This window comes from Panicum virgatum, chromosome 8N (genome assembly GCF_016808335.1).
Source record: "Panicum virgatum strain AP13 chromosome 8N, P.virgatum_v5, whole genome shotgun sequence".
In the NCBI taxonomy this organism is placed as follows: domain Eukaryota; kingdom Viridiplantae; phylum Streptophyta; class Magnoliopsida; order Poales; family Poaceae; genus Panicum; species Panicum virgatum.
The window spans coordinates 41,728,057-41,736,774 of record NC_053152.1 but is presented as its reverse complement, the minus strand read 5'-3'; the positions used below and the strand labels follow the sequence as shown (position 1 = coordinate 41,736,774).

Below are 8,718 nucleotides of genomic sequence, written 5' to 3'. Positions count from 1 at the left end.
CCATGCCAACAGCGCACGACGGTCCTAATATTATTTTGAAGAAGTAGTATAAATACTTGAACTAAAAATGGTTGGAACTGCACGTAGGTATTACCAATTTACACCCCTAACACATACCTTCTTGTGGGTAAGCAAGTTCCACTACAAGCAACCCTACCAGCTAACCTACAATTCGTATATAAATATAATTTACATTAGTAAATAAATAATATAAGTTATTTAAAACAATCTAAATAAACAATATAAGTTATTTAAAACAATCTAAACAATCTGCATCAATAACTATGTTAGTTGCAAACTAAATGAAAGCAATGTGCTGTTTTTAGGCCCGTGCGTCCATACAATCGCATAAAGGTTTTGATTCATTTTGAATTTTGAACTCCTGAAAATGCGGAGCGGGCGATCGGGCGTTGCGACGGTGTCCGCGGTGTGCTAAGCCGCCGGCGTCCTTGGTTGCCGGGCGGACCGCCATCCGGTGGGCGCGGGGTGCCTGTGCGTCGGCGCGGCCCCCCGCTCGGCGTTCGCGGCGTGCTAAACCGCCGGCGAGGCGTTGCTGGGCGTTGGCGAGACCACTGATTCCCGACCAGCAAGGAATCGCTCTTGTCACCTGATGCCTGGCCTGGGATGACCTCCCTGCCATCTCCGGGTGGTGCTTCCTCGCCGGAGCGTTCAACCTCGTCTCCGGGGACGACTACGTCGCCGGAGCCTTCAATCCCGCCGGATGCGATTCCGGTGCTTCTGACAACTCCTTTGCAGGCGGATTTCGACCCTGGCGGTGCGGCGAAACCGGCTGTTCGTCGTCGCCGACGGCTCACGCTCGCGTGTCCCGAGGTGAGTGCTTTTCCGTCTGTTCTTGCAGGTCTTCCGGAGGTGGAGGATCAGAGCTTTGCCGATGGCATGGCCGCAACGCCTATCGACAGCGACGAGGTAGGAATCAACTTAGCAGAGGCTTCTTCTCCAGTGTCGATGGTGTTGCAATCATCCAACGAAGTGGACAACCATGAGTGCTTCAGTCCTGCGGACGATGAGGCTTTACAGGATTGTATCATGGCGGGTTACTCATATGAAGAGGCACGAGATTACATCTCAGAAAAGAAGTGTTCAAGTTACAATGATGAGATTTTCGTTGAAAAATTTTGGGCAGATATGGGTTTCCCAAAGGGAACACGATGGTGGGAAAATGAGCGATCGCCGGTGGGAAGTAATTCGGAGCACAAACAATGTGTCTCGTCGGAGCCTTCTTCACCGCAACGTGCTAAGCAATTTTCTCTGCCATCTAAGAGAAAGGGTGCGTCAAATCCAGACATTCGAAAGAAAGGGTTTGCTTTGCGTTCTTGGAAAGTCCCACTTCCTAAACGTCGATCTAAGGTGATCACGTTGGAAGCCTTTTTGCCAGAGATTGCAAGGAAGCGCCTCCTGCATCCGGTTCGGCCTCTGCGTGCAGACCTCATTGCACGTGCTCGCGATTTCGGTAGGTCCATCTGGGACCTGATCCCAAACGGACCCAAGAAAATCAATCGCGCTCCACTTCCTGGCCGTGAACTTCCCATGCCGACACCATCTCTAACCCTAGCGCGAGAACCTGGGTGCCCGAGATCAGATTCATCGCCGGTGTCGGTGGCTAAGCGGGACCAACGCTCCTTTGCGGACGTCGTGCGGAGCTCGCCGATGCCACCTTACCCTCGGTTTGTGGATCGAGGCAGGGGTCGAGGCCCCAACCCTGGTCGCCGGGATGGTCGCAGTCATGGGGATTTTGGCGGCGGCGGTTTCCATGCCCACTCCAGGGCACAACACCTTGCTGGTCGCGGCCGTGAGTATGGTCGTGAGGTAGGTCGTGAACATGGATGTGAGCATGGTGCTTCTGCTGGTCGTGAGCATGGTGCTTCTGATGGTCGCAGCGCACATCCTGGTCGAGGAGGAGGAGCTGATCAGCAATTTTCTAGATCAGCAGGAAATCAATCCCAATAGCAGTACGTTCCTATCTTGCCATCTAGCAAGGCTGATTTTGTTCAACAGGGGGCAGAGCGGGAGCAACAGCAATTGGAACATGGTGCACTTAAGAAGAGGAAACCCTTCTGTTTTCGTTGCAAGTGCAGCAGACATGTTAACGAAAATTGCAAGGCAAATCTCGACTGCGTTATCTGCAACAAGAAGAATTCCCATTTGTCGGCCAAGTGCCTGATTCTGAAGATGTCTAAACCAAATGCATCTTTCTTTGGGTCAGGCAAGAAGGAGTTTGCTTTTATCAGAATTACAGACGTCGACTACAAGCTTGAGACACCAGATCCGTCGCCCATGGGACTAGTCACCGTCTCTGGGGGACGCATCACAGCGGAAGTAGTTCAGGCTGAACTTGCTCGTATCATCAGAACAGACTGGAAGTGGGAAGCTTTAGTTCATGATGAAAATTCTTTTTTGGTGGCTTTTCCTAGTGACGATTCGCTGCAGAGAATGGTTGACATTGGCTTTCAGTTGAAAAATCATGGCGTCACACTCACGGTGTCAGTCTGGCAAAATGATCAAGATATTGCACCTACGTATGAGTTAGAGGAAGTCTGGGTCCATGTTACATGCTTACCGGCATTACTTGGTTTTCTGGGCTGTTGGGACAGTGATTGGTGCAACTCTGGAAGTTGATATGCTAACTTATAGGATGAAGGGCGTGATCAGAATCAAGGTTGGGATGATGGATAAGCGTCAGCTGCCACATACTACAGACCTGGTTTTTGGTACTCAAGGTTATCATGTGACCTTTGCACAGGAAGATGAACTTTTCTTGCCAGCAACGCTTCCGCCAGAAGATGATGATCCCATGGATTTTGATAATTTTGGGGATGGTAATGGTAGTGCTGAGGATAAGGATAGGGATGATTCTTCAAAAAAATTGAAGAGGACGAGTCAACCTGAGAGCAGCTTACCTCAGACAAAAAATGTTGGATATGGACCTGCCCCAATGCAGTGTCGGATTGCGGTCACTCCTATGGGAAACCGTCGCTCATGTCCACCGAGGAAGCCGGTTTTGTCTGAAGGACTACAAAATCGACCAAGATTGCGGTTACTGTACCAAGAGGTGGTTTCAGGCCAGTTCCTGGGAATACTTTTGGTAAATATCATCCTTTTTTTACATCAGAATATGGCTGTGTTAAATCTGATTTTTCACAATGCCTTCTATCTAATGCAGTTAAGTAGCAGGGAGAGGTGATCGACACACCTTTGGGCGTAGATGCGCTTTCGACTGGCATGGGCGCCCAGATGGCAGGGCCAATGGGCGATTCCAGCATGGTGATGGATAAAAATCCTCAGGAGCTTAAACCTGCACTGCAAGTACAAACAGGCTCTGAGTCTGTTACTTATAGTAGTCAGGCTAATGTTACTTCACCAAGAAATAATGGTCAGTGTTCGCGCTTCTTTGGGTCAGCTTCTGAGGAATTGCATACAGTCTTACCCTTTTGTGTAGCAGATTATGCTAATTCGCCATCTAGTGGGCCATCTGTGATGGCATCGCCGATAATTCCGGAGTCAAATACAGGTACTCCTTCACCTTTGTCAGATAATTGTTGCGATAATTTCAGATCATCACTCGATCTATCTGGTACAGATACGGTGGTATCTGCTAAGGCGGGGGTGACAACACCGAGTAAGCAACAAGTTGTGTTGGCGTCAGGGCAGCCGGAGGTGTTCACACCGGAAGCTTTCAAGACACCTACCAACAGTATCGCAGGTACGGAATGTGATGATATTTTAGGGGTTGGATTAGTTTTCCTCGATGGTAAACGCAGAAGTGCTCGCGCTAACTATTCTTTTTCTGCGGATGGTAATCCTGCAGCAGATGAGCTAGTTCTGGACAAAGCCAAGAGGCGTGCTGCTATTAGGAACCTGGATAACCCGGCAGGGACATACCCACCAGGTAACATATCTTTAAAATTACCTATGGACAATAGTGTTGCAAAATTAAAGTCTATCGGGATATCTATGGGTAGCAGCTCTAAAGAGATTATTGTTTCTTCTAATGCACTAAAACGAATCGAAGTGGACAAAGTTAAGGTTCAGCCAAAAAATAAAAGAGCGGATACCGATTTAAATCCTTTTGATTTAAGTGATGAGGAGGATCCTGAAAATGAAAACAGGCTCCTTTCCCACTTAATCAAGGACATAACTGATGTGGATTTGGATGACCTGGACCTAGGCATGAGAATTTGTGACCTTAAGGTGACCGGGCGTAAGTCGAAATCAACAGCTAAAAAAGCCAAGGCGCGGAAAAAGACTCAAAAACTAAACAAAAGTGTTTCCCCATGAAAGGATTCTACTGGAATAGCAGAGGTCTTTCAGACTTGGCTAAATATAGATACATCTCAGATTCAATTAGAGATCACAAACTAGACTTTGTTGCCGTCATGGAGACCGGGAAACAGGACATGTCTAGATCAAATCTTAACCGTCTTTCTAGTGACGCAGATTTTATCTGGCATTGCCTCCCACCCAGGGGACGGTCGGGTGGTATTCTACTAGGAATTAACTCAACAGTCCTTGATCTATCTATTATTGTGGAAGGAGAATTTTTTATTAAGTTCCATCTCCGAAACAGAAACGATGACTTCAAATGGATTTTGATGCCAGTATATGGTCCGGCACAGGATGAATTCAAATCAGCTTTTCTGTCGGAACTCGTCCGTATGTGTCAATAGAATCCGTTGCCCACCTTAATCGGGGGAGATTTTAACATCATGAGGCATAGTAAGGAAAAGAATAAAAATAATTTTAACCCTCGCTGGCCGTTCCTGTTCAACGCTGTCATTGATAGCTTTGATCTTCGGGAGATAGATTTGACAGGGAGACAATACACCTTTGCAAACTCTCTTCTGGATCTGACCTATGAGAAGCTCGATAGAGCTCTAATGACAACTGAATGGGAGTTCAAATACCCGATGGTAACAGTGCGAGCACTGGATAGAGGCATCTCAGATCATACCCCATTACTTTTGGAAACGGGTGACCCATCCTTTACGGGACATGCAAAGCAGTTCAAAATGGAACTCAGTTGGCTATCTCATGAGGATTTTAAAGAGCTTCGAGTCACAAAAATTTGGAATAAACCGGTTGGTGGACAAAATTCAGTGCAACGCTGGAATAGAAAACTGGGGGCACTCAGAAAGCACTTGCGGGGGTGGGCTCGTCACCACCATGGGGTGTATAAAGCACAAAAGGAAAACCTACAATCGATAGTAACGGACCTAGACACCCAAGCTGAATTTAGAACACTCATGAACGATGAGAGGAATCAACTGGAATCCGCCCGGGATGACTTGATAAAACTCCTGCGTGAGGAGGAACTCAAGTATTATCAACGGGCCAAAGTGACTGACGTTCTTTTGGGGGATAATAACACTCGAAACTTTCATATGGTTGCTAATGGCAAACATCGTAAGAAACGTATCTTCTCCCTAGAACACGAGGGTGGAAAAATTGAGGGTCAATATAACCTAAAAGGTTATATCACCCAATTTTACAAAGAATTATTCGGTCCTCCTGAAGAGAATAATTTTACTCTAGGCGATAGGACGGATGATATCCCTCAAGTCAGTTCACTAGAAAAAATGCATTCCTCGTAGCTCCTTTCACTGAAAAGGAGATTCGGGATGCAATCTTTGATATGAATCATAACAAAGCGCCAGGACCAGACGGTTTCCCAGTTGAATTCTATCAGCAGTTTTGGGATGTCATCAAAGGGGACCTCATGCAAATGTTTCATGACCTGCATAATGGTGATCTTCCCCTTTTCAGTCTAAATTTTGGTGTCATAACGTTATTGCCAAAAACACAAGAAGCCAGTAAAATCCAGCAATACAGGCCGATATGCCTCCTGAATGTGAGTTTTAAAATCTTCACGAAAGTGGCGACAATCCGTGTCAATTCGGTTGCAGATAACATAATTAGCCCTTCACAGACGGCATTTATGCGTGGCCGAAATATTTTAGAAGGTGTTGTGATCTTGCATGAAACGGTTCACGAATTACATCGCAAGAACCAGAGTGGGGTAATTTTCAAAATAGATTTTGAAAAAGCCTATGATAAAGTGAGGTGGAACTTCCTGATTCAGACGCTTCGGCTGAAAGGCTTTTCAAACAAGTGGATTGATTGGATTAAGTCTTTCATCTCAGGTGGAAATGTTGCAATAAATGTCAACGATGAGGTGGGTCCATATTTTCAAACAAAGAAAGGACTTAGGCAAGGAGACCCACTCTCACCCATCCTTTTTAATTTAGTAGCCGACATGCTCACACTTTTCATTAAGAGAGCAAAAGCAGAGGGTTTGCTGAGTGGTGTGGTGCCCCATTTGGTAGATGACGGGCTATCAATACTACAATATGCTGATGATACAATTCTCTTTATGGACCATAACCTAGAGTAGGCTCATAACATGAGGACTATTCTTTGTGCTTTTGAGCAGCTATCGGGCCTCAAAATTAATTTCCATAAGAGTGAAATCTTCTGCTTTGGAGAAGCGAAGAATTGCGAAAGTCAGTACATGGAACTGTTTGGTTGCAATCCAGGATCTTTCTCAATCCGATACTTAGGCATTCCGATTCATTATAGAAAATTGTCTAATAGCGATTGGCTGAAAATTCAAGAACGGTTTGAAAAACGTCTCAGTAGTTGGAAAGGTAAACACCTTTCAATTGGAGGTCGTTTAACACTCATTAATTCTGTTCTTAGCAGCTTACCTATGTACATAATGTCCTTCTTTGAAATCCCAAAAGGGGTTCGTAAGAAGTTGGACTATTTTCGATCTAGATTTTTTTTGGCAAAGTGACGAGCATAAAAAAAAGTATCAGCTAGCAAAGTGGGACATCTTGTGTCAACCCAAGGATCAAGGGGGACTAGGGATTCATAATTTGGAATTAAAAAATATAGCTTTGCTCAGTAAGTGGCTGTACCGCCTGTTAACAACCGTTGGTATAGGCCCAATGAAAGAGCGGAGATTCACATTTTTGGGCAAGCCTGATGAAGGTAACACGAGATTTTTTAAGATTCGGAACATTCGTGATAAATGATGGGTCTCAAGTAAGATTCTGGGAAGACACTTGATTAGAAAATAGTCCTTTACTCGATCAATACCCACAACTTTATAATATAATCAAGAAGAAACCAGATACGGTGGTTGATGTACTAAGTACACAGATCCCGAACCTCTCCTGGCGTAGAGATCTAATTGGAAATAAGTTGGTGATGTGGAATAATCTTGTCTCACGTCTATCAACTATAGTTCTCAGCCAAGAAAGGGATGAATTTAAATGGAACCTACACCAGACATGTGTTTTTTCGGTAAAGTCACATTATCTGGTTTTAATCAATTAGAACACTCCTAACCTAAATAAGAGAATATGGAAATTAAAAGCCCCACTCAAGATAAAGATATTCCTCTGGTATCTTAGACGAGGCGTCATTCTTACAAAGGATAATCTTGCAAAACGGAATTGGCAGGGAACCAACAGTGCTGTTTCTGTCATGAGAATGAAACGATACAACATCTGTTTTTTGACTGCCGATTCGCGAGAATGGTATGGGCTTCGGTCTATGCGGCCTGGGGCATACCAAAACCTCATAATATGCCTAGTATGTGTGGGAGTTGGCTCAATGGAATTTCTAAAGAATATAAGCCACTAGTACTTCTGGGCGCGACAGCCTTGTGTTGGTCTGTTTGGCTATGCAGAAATACGGTGGTGTTCGATAACAAAAAATCTTCCATTTTGCAGGTTATCTACTCAACTACGCACTGGCTCCGTACATGGGCTATCCTTCAGAAGTATACTTTGCAGGACAAGATTGTAGCGGCCTCTCATTTCTTGGCACAGGTGGCCAATGATTTTTTTTGCCCGGGCACATGTGTGGCGGTCTAGTCTTCGGATTGACAGTCATTAGTGTGGAAGGATCTTTATCAAACTCTTTTTAGGCTGTGTGTCGTTTAGGCAGAGGTCGGGAAAATTTCAAGACGATGTATCACCTTGATGTATTGTGCTTGAAATCAATAAAATTTCTCTTTTCAAAAAAAATGAAAGCAATGTAGTCATAGCATGGTTTGGAGAGAGGTGCTTCATTCATCCGTTTTCATTGCTCCTCTACCGAACAGCTTCTCTCAGCAGAAATTAAGTGTGAAAAAATATTATTGGGCCTGGTTTACACGGCTTGACCTTTAAGGTTACTCGGGCTTCCGTTATGCAGTCCGGGTTCATAGAGTTCCATCATGCAGAAGCCCGTGGAGGAGCCCAACCGTACCAAACAGGCCTGGCCCGTACTAGGACTGCATTGCCATGGAGCAGGGACATTCGAGTCTTTTCCAAAAACCATTTCTTGCACGTTCGTTTTCAAAAAAAAAAGATGCTTGGTGATGGATGGATAGTTGGACACTGCAGCTGCTGTCCTCGCACGCCTGCGCTGCGCGCGGCTGCAGCCAGCTGCGCCCGTTCGCGCTTGCTTGCTTGCACTCTGCTGTCTGCTCTGCTGCAGCGTCCGTCCGAGGGGCGTCTTGTGGAAAATTTTTTATTGGACATATCTTTAAAGCCCAAGATAAAACATGATTAGCAGACAAACCGGCCCAGCCCATGTTGCACATGCAGTCAGCAGCGCACAGTAGGAGCAGGTACAATAGAGGTTGGCTGTTCGCATGTGCTTTCATGTAAGACTTTTTTTTTCTTAATTTGTTGTATTTATAGTTTATGT

General features: G+C 45.3%; 1 long non-coding RNA gene across 1 annotated transcript; it reads left to right on the top strand.

Moving 5' to 3' along the window:
- Window positions 1–3,690: 3,690 nt before the first annotated feature.
- On the top strand, window positions 3,691–7,929 carry LOC120686222. Its single transcript, XR_005680041.1, has 3 exons — window positions 3,691–3,721; window positions 3,827–3,907; window positions 7,755–7,929. It is a non-coding gene; the product is annotated as an uncharacterized LOC120686222 (long non-coding RNA).
- Window positions 7,930–8,718: the final 789 nt, after the last annotated feature.